Raw genomic sequence first — 21,165 nt, forward strand, 5'->3', positions numbered from 1 at the left:
TATGAGAGATCAGGGTTATTCTAAAATATGATTATATTTTTATATTAAATACTATTCTCCAACATTAAAAATATTCGGGATGTTATCTGTCTAACTCAGACACTAGATTTGAAATATTTAAGGTCTCTTTATTTGGTTGGACAAACTTAAAAAAAATAATAATAATAATACCGATAAATTCTCCGATTCGAACTAGATGATACAAAATAATATAACCTAACTTCCAATAATATATAATTAAATTTAATTCAATATACTAGCATTAATACAGTGGAACTTCCCTCGAAACACCAAAATCAACAAAAAACTTCGAGCTAGAGACTTCGAGTTATAGAATTTTCATTAAAACATAAAATTTTTCTTTTTTCGTTCGCCTCCATACGATTTAGAGGGACTCTATTAATATTCCGCCTCGATAGTAAAATTTTAAATTTTGTAGTATTCTTTGGTCGAAAAGTTCGATTTATGGAAGGAAATTTGTATGAAATTTGATTTCTAAACGCTATTGCTAATTCAAAAGTTCGTGTTATGGAAGTTCCACTGTATTAATACATCTATACCATAAATATATACGAAAAAAATTATACCATTTCAAATATTTCGAAGTCAACTGCTTACTGGGTTATGAGTCTTAAAAGTAAAATTTTATAATTATAACCAATAAACTACCTTTCTAATTGTATACATATATATATGCAAATAAAAAAAGATTTAAATATGTATTGAAGTTTAAAAACCAGTTACTTTGGCCTACTGGGTTATCAATTAAAATGCCCAAAAATGCTGCAACAAAAAAGGAAAAGGGCACGTGTAGCAACAGAAATAAAAGGCGGCAATAAGATACAAATATACAAATCTATACAGATACATATATACAATTTACAAGCATCGCTATGTAACATTAAAGCTGCAAACGGGTACGTAAAAGCTACTAGCTTAAGCTAAACTTGCCGCACGCACTGGAAATGTGACTGGCTGGAAGTTTGTTGAAAGTGAATTAGCGGTGGAAAAGTGCGCAGCGCCAGCATACAGCAGCAGCTAGTACACAGAGCGCTGTCAACGAGATAACGAATCGATTGCAAAGCGAGCAGCGCAGTCAACGTCATCCACCTGCATAAACATAGATGCGCTTGTAATGCGCTGCCAACACACAGCGCAGGCCCACATCACAGCCCGTACGTGTTGTAATAATTATGCCGGCAAAGCCACGGCCACTGTCGACGTCGCCGCAGCGTACAGCATATTCCATTCGCCGGGTAATCGGCACTTCGGCATTTGACGACAGCAGCACACCACTTGATGTACGCCAACAAGTTTGACTTTGTTTTCATTACTTTTTCTTTACATATTCGATTTGCTTTTGTGCCAACACTTCCAAACTTCGGCAACAGCTGATAGCTGGTGGTGGTGTTGCTGCTGCTTTTGCTGTGCTCATAGCTGCTGCCTGCTGACGCTGCTGCTGTTTTCGCTGCCGTTGCAGTGTATCGGTCGTCGTTTAACAAGGAAAAGTGCCGCGACCTGAGATTTATTTAGTGTACAACTGTCGTGGAAAACAGACATCGTCGAAGGTGCTAGCGGAACGTGCCGTGTCGCAGAGTTGAAAAAAAAAATTGAATTGTTCTTACATGCATACACCTGTATGTGCATGCGGATTTTTGTGTGTTTTGTAAATGAAATTGTGTATAAAAGTGGAAATTAGTTAAATCTACGCGCAAAAATAAATTAAACGGCGTTTAGTGAAGTGCTTTGAAGTGTATGCGGAGAACAAAGAAAGCATCATTTATGGAATATTGTAGCGATGTGCATACGTGATTAAAACGTACGGAGTAATAAGTTTCCAGTCGGTATTCTTCTTTTTGTTTGGTTGACTTCAGTGTGCTGTGAAATTGGTGTAGCAAGTGAGTGCGAGAGTGTGTTCTAAACAAAATAAAAGGAGTTGGTACAAAAAATCAAAAAAATATTCATGTCAAATTATAAATGTGGAATTGTATGAAGTAGATGAACCATAAAATTGAGGTAATTGTTTTAAGGCTGAAATACAAACTTATTGGTGACATTAAAATAGAATTTCTCAAAACTAAGCAATAAAAAATACAAAAAAATAGATTAAAATAAATTAAAAATATAAACATTAAATATTAAGTGAAAACGCCAGTCATAACTAAATGATTATACATTTAATAAATTTATTAAATTTGTATAACCGTTTAATAATTGTTTAAACGTTAATTTATTGCATAAGTACGATAATTTGAGATAATTATTTCATTTAAAGAGAAAAAATTTGCTGCAAACTAGATAAATATTAACAAACTATAATAATTATTAAAAAAAAATATATTTTTAAAATTTTATGTTTACAAGATTTTATAGATTTCGAAATATTATTAATATTAAAATAATAAGATGTTTTTCATTTTTATTTTTATGCAATTTTAAAAGAAAGAAGAAAAAAGTAATTCAGAGTATTCGTTTTACACACAATTTTTTTAGATCCCATACATACGAGGCGTGTTCAAAATATAACGGTAATTATAGTTTTTGAAAAAAATAATTCATTCGTCTTCAGTAATGCGATAATATACACATGTGCCAGCCAATCGTCCAAACATTTCTCAAATTCGATTTTTAAAAAAGCCTTTGGAAGTTGGACTCTTCAAACCAGTGAAATTTTAAATTTTATAATTCCCGTTATTTTTTGAACACACACTGTGTATTTATATTTTTTTTTAATTTTAAATTTTACAATTCCCGTTATTTTTTGAACACACCACGTGTACATTTCTATGTGTAAAAAAATATAAAAATATATTGAATTTAACACTAAATAATTATTTAAAATTATAAAAGTAAAACTTATAAATCGAGGCAATATTTGACATATTTTTTTACAATTCTGAATTACTGAATTACTTCGAAAAAATTAATATATTAAAAGTTGAATACAATTATGGTTATAAATATTAATTTAAAAAATGTAGAGTATTTGATATTTTTTTCTTATAATCTAAGTCAATCTAGCTTCTTAAAAAACTATTATTGAAAAAAAAAAACTTTTTTAAACTTTAAAGTTTAAGAATTTGTAATCTCATGAAAAACTTCTCTTATTAATTAATTTATTAATTAAATTCACAAGTAATTCTGTTCGAAGAAGAATCATTTATTTCTCGTCTATTAAAAAAAAAAATGTTATGACCTCATACTGTTGCGAAGTGTTAAAATTCCGTTTCATAAAAATTATTGTATTTATTAAAAAAAATGTACATAAAATATTTCAAATATTTTTTAACAGAAAATGCACGAGTCAGCTGCAATCAGTAAACCAGTGTAAACCAAATCTAAAAGACTTTGGAGCGTGCTTTTCACTTTGATTACAAAAATCATGCAATTAAACGTTCAAAAGCAAGTACAAATAAATACAAATATGCACATTTGAAACTTTTTTTTTTTATTTTTTTATCATAAAAAAATGCTAATTAGAAATACATCTAAATATCTATATACGAGCACCAAAGAATTAAAACAAATCGATTGCAGAAAATAATTTCAATTAACCTCAGATCAAAAGTAATGAGTAAATTACTTTTTATATTTTTTTTTGTAATTAATAAAAATACATTTTTTTCCTAATATATAAAAAATATATATAAAAATAATTTGAATTAAATTTTAATTTTTTTTTATATTTTTAATTATTGTTTTTAATTATTGCAAATATAAAAAAAAATCATTTCTAAAATGCAGCATATTTTTTTTGAAACATACAAGCCTTTGAATCATAAAAAAAAAATAATATAAAAATGTGTATTAAATAAAATTATTAAATCGACATATCACAGCATCAGCGCAAGTGTGTAAAATGTGTGTACTAAAATTGGTAGGCTCCTTTCCATTTCATTAAATATTTAAGCACTTATGCGGCACAATATTTGCAGGCGATCTACACATTTCTTTGACTTGAGCGTACTTTCCCAACAGCTCCACCTTTCGCTTTTGACAACAAACCAATTTTGCCGCAAACATGAACACAGAATAACATACATACATACACGCTGTGTGATAACTGCGGACGCTGCACACAGTGTTTGCAGAAAAGATAGTCCCAAATATAATATATAATAATAACAAACAACAACTTCAGGTTAAGAGCGTGACGCTGGCAGCGCAGCACAGCGCAAAATTTCCAAACCAAACATTTCCAATGTAAAACTCCTACCACAGAGGCGGCAACAACAACAACACCAGCGAGAGGTGAAGAACATGAGATACACATAAAAGACAGCATTTGAGATAAGATGCCGGTTCTGCAGCTGCAGCTGTGTTTTTATACGAAATTAACCTTACTTTTATGTGTGTGAAAGCATCCCTGTATGTCTGTGTGGCTGTGCTGAAGTTGTACGCATTTTTATAGAATATTTGTTTGTGTGCGTGCTTGTGTTTCTTGTTTTTGTATATCGCACATAAAGCGTACGAAATGCTTTATTTTCCCCTTCATTGCATCTGCTTTGTGTCATGCGTACTACACGGCGTATGAGCAAAATGACAATAATTTTTATGCCGACGACAGCGCAGGCAATTCTACCAGCAGACAGCGAGACGTTCATTACGTGCATCTTTTTGTAATATTTTCTTTTTTATATTTATATTCGGCACTTAATTAATGTCTTCGCCACCCTCCACTTCTGCTGGTTTTGGTTTCTTAAAGCGTTATGTAAGCTCTTTAACTGTTTTTCTTTTGCTAGAACCCTTTTGATGCCAAGAAATGAAGAAAGTATTATTGAAGTGAGTTAGGCTATACAGGGAAGGGGGTACATCAAGTCGAAACTGTCCACAGTTGAAAAGTCATGGCTTTGAGAGCAACAACATTTCAGGTTTCAACAGGTTTCGTAATGTACTTTGAGAATATTTGAGTTCTAAGTAATTTAATAACCTTGGCAAATTTAAAGAAAGTTCTAACAAAATCCTTCATTCGCGCTTTAAAAAGTATTTGGTATATTGGAGGCTAGTGATGCTCCATTTGGTACTAAATTTCCTTGGCAAGATAATCTGCGTGAATTATACTCATTTTGCGCTTCTTCTTTAAATACTAATCAAGAATTATTGGAAAGAGATATTGATGAATGTTGATTTTGAGGATAATTTTTAGGTTATGTTAGGTTTAATGGTTGATTCCTGAGATGAGGATCTCACTTGGACTTCTAAAGATAGCAAATAACTCCTACAATCAGATCTCAAGTATAGGCAAAGGCCTTGAAACCATTACAACGCTGCTTATACTATTTAATTTTAGGTTAGGTTAGTTCATTTCGATATCTGGATATGAGAGATCCAAGTTGGTATAACCTCGATGTCGGTATGACGAAAGTTATAATAAAGTGTTGAGATGATTCTACCTCGTCTTTTTTCGAACAACTTCTTCAACTGGAATCCGAAAGGACTATTTGACCAATGATCGCCAAGGTCACAAGAGGTTAATTCAGCTCTGACCTGTTCTCAACCTACTGATGAGGTGATGAGTGAGACAAATGTCTAAATTGCAAGCTCATCAGTTTACATTTTCCAGATACTAGTCTTATTATAGAGAAACTCGATACCATTAAGTGTGAGTCTACATCTTCGATTCCCACTACAGCCGTTTCTATGTTATCGACTGTTCTACGAATTGACTGTTCGACGATCTAACCCTGATTGGATCGATAGTTGTATCCTTATCTAAATGTCCAATTTTGGAACACTTGTGTGCCATTGTTTAGTCTGAAGAAGCTCTTTTTCTCAGTAAAAAAAAACATTTTATATGTGTTACTCTCAGTAGGTTCTAACCAACTCAATTACAACCTTAAACTTGCGCTCTACATAAAACTGTTCGTAGTCTTCTACGCTATAGCAATATGCACCCTACAAATTTCGTGCAGCTTTTCTTCACAGCTGACCAGCTGTGCTGGAAATTTAATTAATTTATCTGCGTGCGATTGTTTTTCACTTTTACTAAGCAACGTGGCTCAAACCTATAGTAACCATCAATTAAGTTCACTTTCCAACACTTTCCATAAGCGCGTCCAACTTTTTTTTTGATGTGCCTGCCAGTGCTGTTCGTGACCGCGACTGCCAAGCACCACTACATATATACATCGTAACACTGACACTGACAGCGCTACCTTGCCAGCGACGAATGACAATGGTGACCAGCATTTGAGCGCCTCGATTGCGACGCTTCATTATGACACTGAACGGTCTAATTTTGTCCTAATCGCTGTTGATGGTGTGGTTGCGGTGGGTGCTGAGGTGTTGTACCCTACAAACTGTGCATCATCTGTGTTTTTCATGGTTGCTTTTGTGTTTTTTTTCTCACCACGCAAACGGCTTTTGTTTTGCCACTTTTCTCAATTCATTTGTAGCTATTTTGCCGTTTTTATTATTTATTTTCCTCCTCTCTCGCTTGTTAACACATTCGTAATGCCATTTTTGCTGCGAGCGCGGTTACTGCGACACCCCGAGGGCTGTCTCTGGGACGAGAGATGTGCGGCTGTTGCTGCACTTTCCGCCCATTCTGTTGTCAATTAATTCATTGTAATTATTTTCCGCACTGTAAGCGCTATTTTTTGTTGTTTTACTAATGCCCATAAGTTGACTTAGTGGCGAAGGGTGAAGTGTCTGTGTAATTTGGTGCGCCAAAAGTTATTCTAGTTTAAAATTTTTTCTACAAGTTATGAACTTACTTTTTTTTGTAGAAAACGCCCGCAGTGTAAAATTTCGTTTCTAATAATATCTAGCTTCCGTTCAACAAGCCGATTCTTTCCCAACGCTTTAGGCTCACAAATCTTCCGTACAATAGAAATTCTTTCTTTCCACTGTTTGTATAAATCAGCGTGTTGCTCCCAAGGGCATATTTGGCTTACTTCCTTGTTCGGTTGCGGTGGTGGCAACTGCCGCAATTGCCCCAAATTGGGCTGGTCTATAAGTCATTTTCGCTGTATTTACAGTAAGCGCACAAATAGCAAAGGCTGCCGGATGCCAGAAATTCTGCAAACATTTCGTAGTTGTTTGTAATAAAGTTACTTGGGGAATTCATTACTTGAGCGTCACAAGGATGGTGTAAGCAGCAGATGGGAGCAAAGAATTGAATAATGTAGTATACAATTCATCAAAGGAAAGATACTTTAGCAATGATTATGAGTTAAGCTAGAGGTTTGGCGGTAATGGATTAGGAAAATGGAAACAAAAAATATTAATTAATATTTAATTTTGAATTCATTTTGTATAAGCTCGTGGAATTTTCGTTACTTGTTCTACCTAAGCATTCAAAGTAGTTGTCATGCTGTGTATACAGAGACGATCTGATAGTACTAATTTCATCCGATACCTCCTAAAGTTGAACTGAAAAGCTCATTAAAGCTCTTAGAGCTTTTAATGATTTCATTCTTGATTGCTTATTGATGGAGCCTATGTCTTTAAGTTATAAACCTATTGATAGGAATCGAATATAGGGGGTTCGTGTCCCTCCAACTTTTGCTAATCTTAGAAACTTCGAAATATTAAACTTTTTTGAAAGCTTTTTAGATAGGTACTAATAATTATTTATATATTATCGATAGCTAATGAATTCAAAAAACCTTAAAAAAAATGTGTGGACTTCAGCTTTCAGTTTAAGCCACGGAATGTCGTTCTTTATATTCTGTGAAACTTATTACAGAATTTTGTATATAAGGTGTATCATTAAATGGAATAAAACACCCATTAACTCTTTCGGAATATTTTGTTGCCATATAAATAAGCTAATTTAACTGCTTTTATCTCCTTATCACATAATTCATGACATTTAATTTAATAATATAACAATTTTAGTGCTTTCATGCATTTTTTAATATTTGCGCGTTCATCATAAATGTAGGCAACAAATAAAAATATAACGGTATTAATTTATATGCGAGTTATATCCGTTCGCATATACATATATGTATGTTCATAGGTGCGGGCCTCAACTCCATTGAAACAATCCGCTTCGCCGTCTCGAACAATTCCACAATCTACAAAAAAAAACGCAATTCAAATTGTGCTATCTGAATAAATACAGTTATATGAGTACAAATTCGAGTACAATCATCTAATTTAAAGTTAAATAAAAACTCATGACACGCGTTAAGTGTCTTCTGCGTCTTCTTAACTCACTTTATTTGCGTTGTGTCTTGTTTCTTATTCTTTTATGAGTGAAATTTATTTTTGTACTTATTTATATGAGAGAGTACACAATTGTGGCATACATATATAATATAACGTATTAGAGTGTCTCAACTCTCTGCTGAAGATTTTAGATAGATTCTTATTTGATGGTATTTCATTTAATAAAAAAGTTAATAGAAGAATTCGCTTGAAATTACTGGCTAGATATTTGGAAAAGATCTGAGAGCCTTTGATTTAAAAACTTAAGCTCTGCAAGAAACCCGGGACTTATAACTCTCCAGAAATTTTGATTCCAAGCTATACTATTTGTACAGCAGAAGTCTATAAAAAAGAGCTTGTAACATTTTTTGTAGAAGGATTATTACTCCACGTGTCATTTATTGCTTGAAGGTATTGTGGTGGAAGCTCTTGAAGCTTTCATCGATTTCGATATAAATTCCACAATAATTATAGTGTAATTCAAACGATATTTTCTTGGCGTTAGTTTTAAAGTAAGTGATTGGCCGAAAATATCTACTCTATTAGCCAATCAAGCTTTCATTAGGGAATTTCTTGACTACTATTCAAGCGTTTCTTATCTGCACCGAGCCTAAGCACTAAGAAATCACAGAAAAATGCTTTCGTAAAGCTCTTGATAAATTCTACTCATTATCAAAGCTCGTAATGAGCTTTCATGAAAAATATCGATGTCATTTCAAGACCATTTGTGCTTTAAATTGCGAGAAGTTTGCTCCCAACTAATGTAAGACCACGTTTATAATCGCAAAAAAATTTTGAGCTTTCTAAAAAAAAGTGAATATATGGTACAAAATATTTAATAGAAGCCTACAAAGAAAGATCATTTATAATTTATACACATAAAAATGTCATGGAATCAGCACAAACACATACATATATAGCGAAATACATAAAATAAAATAAAAATGAACGTCAATGTATCCCCAGACTGTAGGTTGAGTATTGAAGTGATTTTATGCTAAAACGGTTTTGCTTAACACACAACTACATAAACAAATTCAATATTGTAAAACTTTGCGACGCCTGGCTGAACTTTCTTTAATAACATTATGGATGTGTACATAACCTATAAATATTTATATATATGAGTAATACATTTTGTGTAGAGTTTGGTGTGATTTAATATTCTGTAAAAATTTTGGTATATTTTTTTTCAAATGTTTTGTATGCTTAAATCAACTAAACATAATATTTACTTTGTCAATTTTTCCATTTTTAATGGTATGAGTTTTCGTATCCCGAGTAACGCAGTATAATCTTCTACGGATTTTATTTCAATGTATAGAATTTTTGTATAAATACTTGCTGCTTGTTGTTTGTTGTGTCAGGACAAGGTAAAGCATATGCTCAAAACAAATGTGTACAAATCTCAAGGAAACAAATACTTCCATACACAGTAATAAAAATATGAATACAACAGGTGTTGTATATCCAATTTGCAGATTATTATTGTGCCGTCACAGATTTGAGCTCAGCTGGTAACCAAGGTTACTTTTTATTTTATTTTTTACCTACATGCATACATATTTACAATTAACAGCTGGATGCATAGAGCTTTTTATAGACCATTTTAAAGCTGAAGTTTCTGAGGTTATTGAGCTTTTGAGAAATCGAGAATGACATTTGATTTTTAAAGATTTTAATGTTGTTTTATGATTTTTTTCTAATTTTTTATTGCTGTTTATGATATTAAACGAAAGCTTAAAAGCTTCCTGGAATATGATTCGTTCATTTGTTCAAAAATATTGTTATAATCACCATTACTTTCAATAAAAGTTCTTGAGGTCTTCCTTTTCATATGAGAATATGTTTTTTAATTGTTTATTCTTCTAATAACCCTTAGGCTTCTTCATTTGCGAGAGGAGTGCCCACACCTTTGCCTTATATTTAAAGTGTATCGAATACGTATGTCATTCCCTCAATTATCTATTTTTTCGTCCTTTTTTCCTTCATGCTCCAATATTTGTTTTCGTTTCTGTTTGTTCTACGCAAAGTCTTGGGAAATTTTGAGGTTATTTTTGGGAGTAGTATTGCTCCCACTCTTTTAAGCGTACTTGCGTGTCTGCCACGAAATTTCACTGTCAATTCAGTCATTTATTATTTATTTACTTTTTCGTAATTTCTTTGGTTATCTGTGTACACTTTTTTGGTGGTTTCTTTCGTACCTTCATTTGTATTTATTTTTATGGTACAATGTTGGCTGCATTGTCCTGGTTTGTCCTTCAATTATTCTATTTATTTACGGTGCTTTAAATATAAATATTAAATGTCATAATAACCGTTGTCAATTACATACACTTCTAAATATACAAATGTACACGAAAAGCATTGAAGCGGAAATTGAAATAACTTCGACACGCGCTTTTGGATGCGTGGGTTTAAATACTTATAAGGTCTCCAACTTAAACTTATTTTTTATTACTACCATAGGGAGTGCTTTATTTGCTTTGGATTCAGGAAGAAAGACGGAGAGATCAACACAGGGAGCACTTTATTAGTTCTATATTTAGAGAGTTGGAAAGAGACAGGCAGATATTGAGAGAAAGAGATGTAGACAGACAGAGAATGAAAGAGAAAAATAGTAAGTATTATAGAGCTGTCTAATGTCGGATAAAAGTGAGATCGTGAGTGGTTAGTGGACACTTGACATTCTTCTTTAAACTGACAGACTTTTCACCATTTGGTAGATAAGCTCTGGAAGCAATATTGGATTATTTTAAAGAATTCAACCTGAGAGACGTTACAGAACTTTCCGTTGGTATCTTTTTTAAGCCAAGAACAAAAGTCTAATCCTTTCGTCGTATTTTCATTTAACAGGGGGGTTTATTTGTCTAATTAGACCTGAAATTGAGGGGCGTTCAGAAAAAATGAAAATTGAATCGATTAATACTATATTCCGGACTTGTTTACAATTATTTAAATGAAGCTATGTAGGTCAAGTATAAACTGATTTAAAATAAATAATTATTATGAAAACGAAAAAAGTCCATTTTAAAACGAACAACCCTAATTCACAGTTAGATCGAGTACAGTAAACATTTAAAAGGCCACATACATATTTATTTATTTCATCATAATGTCCACACAAAGCGTCCTGTCACTCATTTTATACCCACTTACGGTACACGTGTACGCGTGGTCAAAACAAATTTCAACAGCACTCAGAGGATTTTTGTCGAGCAAACTGCTCGTGCAATTTTGTTTTTCTCTGCTTTGTTTTTATTTACAAACTTTTGCACCTTTCTCACCTACTTGTCCGTTTATTTTTATGTTTTGCACATTTTTAAAGCAACCTGTGCCCCACAACTGTTGCCCAGCATATTAAACTTGGAATTTTAGATGCTAATATAAATAATTAATATGTAAAGTGTGATTTTAATTATGAGTAGAGAGTGTTGTTTGCTTTGAACTTGTGGCGCTTGTGATAGATATGAGACTGTTTGATTTAAATATTTAATGAATATGAAAATATTGATAGAAATATGAAAGGAAAATTTGTGATAGGCGATAGGTCTATACGGAAACTTCAATCTCCCGATGTTTGCTTTCGACATTTCCGATCTCTAGAGGTGGAGTTTCAAGGAGAAGCCACAATGGAAATATAGTTCCTCTGATTTGCTGAGTTCATTTGATTTCGAGGTTCTTGGTCTGACTCTTGATTTATGCAGTTATTTAACTATTAATCTTTCTGAAGTATTGGAAACAGTATTAAAGTATTTAACCTTCAAAGAATTATTTTCCACATACCCATTTGTATGCCAAACTACTTTAATGGCATTTTATGTCGCACACTATTTTTACGATTTACGATTTATTGTTAAAGAAACCAGTTCTCTTAGCAATTTCGTCAGAACTTAAATATCAAACACTTGCATTATGCATTTTGTGTACGCCCATGAACCACTAGATCTAACCTGTTAGATAAATTCATATGTAAGACAGCAAGAAACACGAAATTGAACTGCATAAATTACTTGTAAGTACCCACTTGTAGTCAATAAAAATAAAAATGAAAAATGCAGTTTTTGGATAACCAACTCATAAATTGTGCCAATGAACCGGTTTTCCAGGGCCGGCGAGCTACTGAGTTCAGTGACAGCTAAGACAGTGGCTTTTCTAAGGTGTTTGGGTCTTCTGAAGCTGTTGAAGAATGCAGTTCAAACAGAAATGTACTTGAAATTAAAGTGATGAATGTAAAATAAAAGAAATTTTAACTTTCACCCATTCTTCTTCAACAGTTTTTGTTGTATGAATACTACAAGTATAACTGCAGTACATGAGTAGCTGAAAGTTGTTGAATTATACTATGATCAGTCAGTGTGATTTATCGATTTCTGATAAGGAATTTCTTCACTCATATAGTAACTAATTGAAAATGGCTTATTGCATAGCTTTAAACATAGATTAACAGAAGCTTTTTATCGACATGTAGTTAAATTATTTTATTTTAAATAAATATTAGTTTAAATATATTCTTCTTAGAAGGTGAATGAAAAGTCAAACCCAGTCATCGACGGTTAAGTGACCGTCAATTACGAACACATTAACACTACATTAAGATTGACAGTTGTCAGTCAGTCAACTCAGTCAACTCAGTCAACTCATCCGTGAAAGAATTATCTTTGACAAAAATGTTCTCCAGACACTTGCTCTCCAGACTGTGAAGTGTTTTAAAGCCTCTACCATTTGACTAGATAACATTTGAGATTCAATTTCCAATAAACCCAAATCTTATTGGCGCTGTGTCAGCCGTCAGCCGTTAGCTGTCAGCTGTCACATACTGAATACTTTTACCGTTACTACGTGTGCTTTTGCGAGACGATAAAGCGTCTTTACTGCCACACAAGTATTGCTCACTCATTTGAGCGGCTTTTTTCTATACCGAATTGAGATTTTCAGACTCATAAATATAAATTTGTTGCTGTGCTGTGGTTTGTGGACGCTCCTAACGAGAGTGAAAAGTTTTGAGTGTGGTCTTGTTTTTTTTTTAAGCATAATGTGGCATGCCACATGCCGATGTGTGCCGCATATATTTTTAAACTTTACATATTTTTTTGGTATTTTTTATATTTTTACTATGTGCCAAAGGCGACAGTAGCACACATTGTACACACTTGCGTTGACAGCTGAGGGAGTTGGTTGTGCTTGCTGGTTGTTGCGTCATTCATTTACTGCACGCCCGCACCCCTCACCCAGCTGCTGAAAGCCAATCATAAAATTTTGTTTTTCCAAATTTTCACAGATGTGCTTTGCTTTACACGCGCAGTATAGCAACAATTCTTAAATATTGACTATTTGAAAATTCCAACCACGTAACGGTAACGAGTGAATGTGCAACAAGGCGTGTAAACCGATGAGTGCAAGTGCGGCAGAAGTGTTAAAAATTTGTGAGAAAAATATGCTGATAAGGTAACGGAAAGAACCAAAAAATAAACAACAGGCAGTTCTGTGGAAAAAATATAAGAAAATTTCAAAAGAGAAAAGACAAAATACTAAACATAGATAAAGCGAATATTCGAAGAAAAATTAACAAAAATAGAGTGAAAGAGAAACTTAAGTGCTGTAAAACATTTAAAATGTACAAGAGAAAGGTTTGAAGTGCGGTCGCTGTTTTGTAGTTGAGACTAACGGTAAAACTGACGAAATAATTTTAATTAAGGAACATTAAAAAAAATTAAAATTTATAAGAAAACAATATTAAAAATATTTAATTTAAAGAACTAAAAAACATTTATTTAACTCCATAATAATTAAAATTAACAAAAAAATTAAATTTAATTAAAAAAATTAAAAATTAAATTTAAAAAAATTAAAAAAAAATTAAAATTTAATTTTATGAAATTAACAAAAAATTAAATTAAATGTTTAAAAAATCATTTAATAACCATCGTTGGCAGTGGAAAGTATTTTTAACGGATTGTGAGCGTATGTACCTGTAACTAAACTGACAAATAATTTTACTTATTTGATGTGATCTATGTAATAACGAAACAAAATTAAGCTAAAAACTCTAAAAAATCAAGTTTATTTAAAAAAAAATCATTTTGGAAAAACTATTCCAATATTAAACTACCAGATTTCTTCTGTTAAAAAAAAAATCAAACTCAAACATATCTCAAAACAGCAACTAACCGAATTAATTACTAACTGTACCTACTCGAATGCGTCAAATCATAATAAACCGTTGCTACGGTTGTTAATTGAAGCTTAAACAAAGCGCCACCATTCCACGAAGTACTACATTCCAGTCACTAATTGATAAATACAGCAGCTGCGCACGCTTAGCGCCAATTATAGACTTTGAAGTAACTCGACGCCGCCCACAGAAACCCAACGCAGCAGTGCCAGCGTGTCCGGTTTAATTAATTATCACGAAACAGCTAACGCATAACGGTGTGTAGGAGCGTAATAAGCAGGATTTCATTTGAAAAGTGTTCACCGTTAAATCAGCAAAACGGCCAACGAAGCGCTCGCACTGGCGGCCATATCAGCGCCAATAGTAACCACGCCAACATCAGCGTTGGCGACACCAACATCACCCACACCGAGCGTTTTGACGTACTCACCTGTGGACACGCCACGTTTGGCGGTCGCCACACCAACGCTGGAGACATCGCTGGCATCCACTGAATTGCAGGTGGCAGCGTCCGCAGCCGCGTCACTTGCCGAACCAAATGCGGGTGATGTGAACGAGTCCGTGGTGGTGTTGGATTTGGAATTGGCAGAGGATAAGGGGAGTCTGACTGCATTGTCAGCGGCGGAGACTGCAAGCAGAAGCTCAATTGACTGCGCAACCGATGTGACGCCCGCTATTGTGGGGACTCAGCAAGCCACAAACGCGTGTGAGGCAGTCACTGCAGCAGCTACTACAACAACCAGTACGCCTACTAGCCAACACTCGAATGGGAATGCGCATGCCGGTGAGCATAGCAACACGAACGGTAACAATAATAGCTGTGGGCCACCCGCAAACACCTGCTCGAATAGTGGTAATACGAAGTGCGTAACGCCAACTCAATTGGCTAAAGCGGCTAACCATCAAAGCAGCGGTCGCAATCACTACAACAACAAAGCGAAAGTGACACTGAAAATGCGCTTCAAAGTCGCCAAACGCATTTGCCAGCGTCGAATTCGCGCTAAGAATATCGATGAAAACTTTCCACAACCGCAGTAAGTTTACTTTGTCATTTATAGATTATTTATATTATAGTTTGATATCTGAAATTAGAACCTCTCCGGTTTCTTAAATGAAACTTATTTATTTCATCGGAAATATCGGCATAAAATTCAGATTAGTTCTTTAGATACCTTGGTAGACTAGTTGGAGTAATCCAAGGTTATTGAAATCTAAAAATCGTTTATTAGTTGTTTATGGCGATTTTTCTCAGAGGCAATGAGAAACTCTAATCAAGCCAATCCTTTCTTAGAATCGTCAATAACTAGAGAGTAGCAAATCGATCACACTATACCAGACTGACAGCACTTCCATTGTTCCCAAACTAATTTTTGGGAATTCTGCCGAGTGGATAGACCTGGACCGAATATAAGTTGAGATTCTTTTTGGATACGCGAACCTGAGCGACCATCTGAAAAGAGATTCTATATTTTGTGGAGTTCACAGAGCGATAATAATTATTATTCTATGGTGGGGTCTTATTGGGTCTTCTTGAGTTCCTCGCAGACTCGACCTAATTCTATGTTTTGTAGAGTTTACAGAACATTTAAAAAAAAAATCAGCGTATTTTTAGTTAGTTTAGTTTATGTTGACGATATCCTCTTGAGTTCCTCAATTAATAATTTCTATGATAAGTTGTTAATATGAATAAGAGGCCCGGGCGTCGTCTCTAGTAAATAGCCTTTCACTTTCCTCGATGAAAGTTAATGAGAGGTCATTGATTTGATACTGCCTTGGTCTTTGGACCAATGTGATCCATTACCACTTCATCTATTCTCACGAAACTCATTAGGATTGTTAATCTCTCTCAAATCTTCCTTTAAATTGATAGCATGGTCTTGGAACAATGCACTTATAATCGAACGGTACCTAAATTAACTCCAAGACTTTCAGAACACCTTATGAATTGTGCTTTCTTCTGTTGGCAATTTTTGTAGGCATTTCTGAGATCATTTACAATAGTTCAATCAAAACCCGTTAAAAGCTCTCCCACTAAGCTTTAGTCATAATGGCCTGAGGTGATCACTATCGAATTTTCCAGCTTTACATTAAAGTTGTATATTTTAAATTTACTCCGATATATAATATTTCTCAAATGAACATATTACTCAAATTTCCATAAAAGAAACATTTAACTTTAAACGCCTCTTCTCGACATTGAATGTGTGTTTTCAACTTCTTCCGCACCGCAATTTAAAATCTCAATTCCAAATTATCACTCAAAGCCTCGGCTTCCTCGAAAGCCAAGCGTCTTCATTTCAAACGAAAGTTTACGTGACAAAACAGGCGAGTGATATCAAAGCCACACACTCACACAATTGAATACAGAAACGCATTTATCTGGTATATATATGATATGCATGAATCTCCTCGCCTTTCGCACTCACTTCCAAAGAAATATAAATATGCGCAAAGTGAGTACAATTTATATATTTAACTTGCTGAAAATTGCATTAGATATGTTTAGCAGCCACAACACCACGACCGTCTTCGCAAACGGCGATTAGAGGCGCTCAGCGACTGACTGACTGACTTTGGTGGCGGCGACTGGTGGGTGTCTTCGTTACTTACTTTACTTAAATGGCGCATCAGTGGTTTTGTAGAAACGCTTGTACTGATTCTCTGCGATTCATTGAAATTCTCATGCGAGTACACAAAAAAAGAAAGAGAAAAATAAAAATAAAAATAAGCAAGTAAATATAATTTATTAGTTACTAAGTTTGCAGACATACAACTGAAATGGACCACTGACTGCCTGACTGCTGACTGCCGACGTGACATTGCGCGCTCGTTCCTTGTGTCGTTGGTGAGGGTGTGTGGGGATAAAGAATCGTTTAGTCCCGCTAGTTAGTGGGCACTTTATCATGTGACTACTCGCTGGGTTTAACTTAGTGCAATTCACTTTCAAATGGCATAAATATTTTGAATAGAATTACATTTATATAAATGAGTATGTCTGTATGTATGTACTTAAGCCTATTTGCATTTGATTTTTATTGGATTTTTATACTCTCGCAACAAAAGTTGCTAAGAGAGTATTACGGTTGTTTGTAAGTCATAAAACTAAACGAGTTAGATATAGAGTTATATATATCGAAATGACCAGGGTGACGAGACGAGTCCAAATCCGAATGTCTGTCTGTCCGTCCGTCCGTCCGTGCAATGGATAACTTGAGTAAAAGTTGAGATATCTTGATGAAACTTGGAATACATGTTCCTTGGGACCGTGAGAGGGTTGCTTTCGAAAATGGACAAAATCGGACCACTGCCACGCCCATAAATTTGGCGAAAACCGAAAACACATAAAGTGTCATAACTAAGCCATAAATAATAGTTATAAAATTAAAATTTGGAACAAAGGATCGCACTAGGAAGGGGCATATTTGGAAGTGGGCTTGGCCCTGCCCCCAAATCGGTTATTTGTATATATCTCAGAAACCAATAAAGATATATAAACCAAACTTTCTGTAGTCGGTTCTCTTTCGTACCCCACCACACACCATGAAATTAGTGGAAATCGGATAATAACCACGTCCACCTCCCATACAAAGGTTAGGTTGAAAATTAGTAAAAGTGGGTTATCTCACTAACGAAACACGTCAGAAACATTAAATTTTACAGAAGAAATTGCAGAAGGAAGCTGCACTCAGATTTTTTTACAAAATGGAAAATGGGCGTGGCATCGCCCAGTTATGGGTCAAAAACTATATCTCAGGAACTACTCGACCGATTCGAATAAAATTCGGTATATAATATTTTCTTGACACCCTGATGATACGTGTGGAAAATGGATGGCATCTTTCCATGTAACTCAATTTTGAACTCCATCTTTTTCCTTCACTTTATAATATATACATTAGGAACCAATAAAGATAGCGAAATAAAACTTTACACAAATACTGTATATGATCTGTGTCGTCACTTTTGCAAATATTGTCGAAATCGGACTATAACTTTTCAAAGCCCCGAATATCGAATATGAAGAATTCAGGACCCCATGGTAATTTTTCACCGAAAATTTCGGTAAATCTCTCAGGTATCTTAATTTAATTTAGAGGAAATATTTTTCTTCTAATAGTGTAACTTCCCCTAGCTCTCATATACCTAATTATAAGATTTTCAAATTGGGTCAAATTGTGTGTTATCTTAATAAAAATATATCAATAAATTGCGAGAGTATAAAATGTTCGGTTGCACCCGAACTTAGCCTTTACTTACTTGTTTTTTTTTTTTTAATTTGTTTGTGTTTTTTATATTTTTTATTTAGTTTTTTTTTTTTGCGTTTTAGTTTTTATTTACTATTTTTCCTTCGTCTTCACTTTTGTTTGTGTATATGATTGACCCCGTCTCAGTAACTAGTCTCACATGACCGTTCAACATCTCCGCCGTTATTTTGTTCAGTCTTCTCTACATATAGCTGTACTTGTGTATGCATATCGCAATCTATTTCTGTTGCCTCTATTTTTTTTTTATCCGTACGCATGATGAATTTAAATTATTTAAACTGTACACGCGTCATTAATTCGTGCAGCAAAGGTTATTTATTTTCGTAACTTGCTTCCGAAATGACTACCATGTGTGATTGTTTGTGTCAGAGGCATATAAATAAATGCTGAATTCGGTTTGGAAGAGAGCAGAGCAAAAAAGTTGAGATTTGGAGTTAAGAAGGAAGGACATGTACATAGCATATGACTCTGTATGGGAAGATGAGCTTACTTTCCTAATTAGAAAGGCTTTGACGAACTTAGTTTTAGTTGAAGAATATATTTGTTAAATTTTTAAATATTTTTTATGGCTAAAAATTATCAAGACAATTCTTTTAAGTTTTACTTGACTGAGAACCCAATATATCTAATATACATGTATTATATTTTAAGGTCTATAGCGTTAGAAATTAGTTTGTTTACTTTTATCAGACCCAAAACACGGTAACTAGCTTTCAATATCAAACCCTTGAAAGAGAGTATTTTTAGAAGGTATCAGCTCTTTCTTTTATTGTTTTTATTGTTATTGTTGTTATTTAAAACAAGCTGATTTCAAATACCTCTTACCGCGGGTCGGGGAAAATATTTGAAACACCAAGCTTGAGTGAGAACTATTTCATTCTCAAAATGTTAAGACTAGCTGTGTCAAATATTTCTTACCGCTGGTGGGGGAAAATAAATGATAGTCTAGCTTTATTGAGAAATTATTTCATTCTAATTTTATTTTGGTTTTTTACTTACTTATATACAAATTTTAGAATTATCTTAAGAACTAATTGTATATGTATGTGTGTATGTCTATATGTATATTTTATATGTTGCACGATAAGGGGTTATTTCAAATGCAAACAAGCAATTGCCCAAATGTATTTTTATAACCAATAGGTTATCTTGTGCATACATATAAATGTGTTTGTTGAGTGCATGCATGTTGCATATAGATGCATGCGTGCCTCATATAAATGTATGTGCGTTGCATATATAAATGTATGTATTATATGTATGTATGTATGTATGCTCGTTAAATATATTTGAACATACATATTTATGCTCAGTGGACTGTATGTGTTATTACATTTTTCTTATTTAATATTCTTAATATGTAGAGTAATAAAAAACTAAATATATACGCACATGTTCATTTTTGAACATTCTCCCGGGCGACAAAAGTGACTCCTGTTCTTTTTTGAACATTCTCCCGGGCGACAATGGTGACTCCTGGATAGATGACCTCAGCTTGTAATCGTCGCCTCGTCTTTACCGATGCCCCAATTAACATTTGTGTGTGATAGTTTTGGGAAGCCGCAAGAATAACGCCTTTGTAGCGGCCAGTGCATCGTGCTCCTAATTCCAAAGTGGCCTTTAATGGCCCATATCTGCTCCAACATAAGTTGCCATGGTATTAGTAACTCCCAAATGGTTGTTACTACATCCACTTTTTCAAACAATATCTGTTGACTGTATTTTGCAAGTTTAAATTGTTCTCGACTTTTCCTTATATATTGTAGTAATGTCTTCTTATCAATTTCCAACGCATTGGATCTTTTCTTCAGTAATGTTATCATCTTTTTATATATTAATTTTTTCACATAGTGGCATTTCTTTTTCATTCGTGAATCAAGCATGTTATTTTTCCTCCTATATGTTGTATTGTTGTCTGGTATCTTCTTACCGCGAATATCTCCACCAATCATCGTTGCCACAATCGGTGTTATTGTTATTCTCCAGCTCCTGCACGATTTGCTTCTGTATTGCTGGACATTTTTATCTTCAATATTTTCTTCGATTTGGTTACTTTCAGTAATAACTCCTTGTGTATATTTTTCTTCTTCTTCAACCAATTTATTTGTTTTTTCCTCAGATAAAATAAATTCATGAGATTCTTCTGCTAAAGAACTTTCTGAAATAAGTTCTTCTTTCATGAACATTTTTTTTGACAGCATATAATGCGGAAACGAAATTTCGCTGTGAACAGTGATACGTTTTGAAGAAGTAGTAACATCTTCCTTCTGTGTTGCTACTTTTTTGACATGTAATGCATCTGCGTCGTCGTTTCTTTTCAGGTCCTTTGTAATTGGGTTATCACCATAAGAGTAGGTGACTTTCTCCAATGTGTATTTGTCATTAGTTGGTTGTTCATTACCGGCAAGTCTCTCCAGTGGCATATTTCCATCGTCATATGCCTTGGACCCAACTGTAGTAGCGGTGCCAAAAGTACTTCCACCATTAGCTTCCACCTTAACTTTGTTAGCTGGAGCCTTGAAAATTAGGCTCGAAAATTTATTTGATTGCATTTCTGGATCTGAGGCA

The 21,165-nt window shown here is 33.9% G+C and overlaps 1 protein-coding gene and 1 long non-coding RNA gene across 2 annotated transcripts in view; both read left to right on the plus strand.

The window, feature by feature from the left end:
* The window catches only part of Oca2_0 (P protein), a 71,654-nt gene that overhangs the window by 9,423 nt on the left and 41,066 nt on the right, over positions 1–21,165 (plus strand). The window lies entirely within an intron of this gene.
* On the plus strand, positions 118–13,732 carry LOC114804355 (uncharacterized). The gene is made up of 2 exons (XR_003752560.2): positions 118–2,016; positions 13,439–13,732. It is a non-coding gene; the product is annotated as an uncharacterized LOC114804355 (long non-coding RNA).

Source organism: Zeugodacus cucurbitae, chromosome 3 (assembly GCF_028554725.1).
Source record: "Zeugodacus cucurbitae isolate PBARC_wt_2022May chromosome 3, idZeuCucr1.2, whole genome shotgun sequence".
Taxonomy (NCBI): Eukaryota; Metazoa; Arthropoda; class Insecta; order Diptera; family Tephritidae; genus Zeugodacus; species Zeugodacus cucurbitae.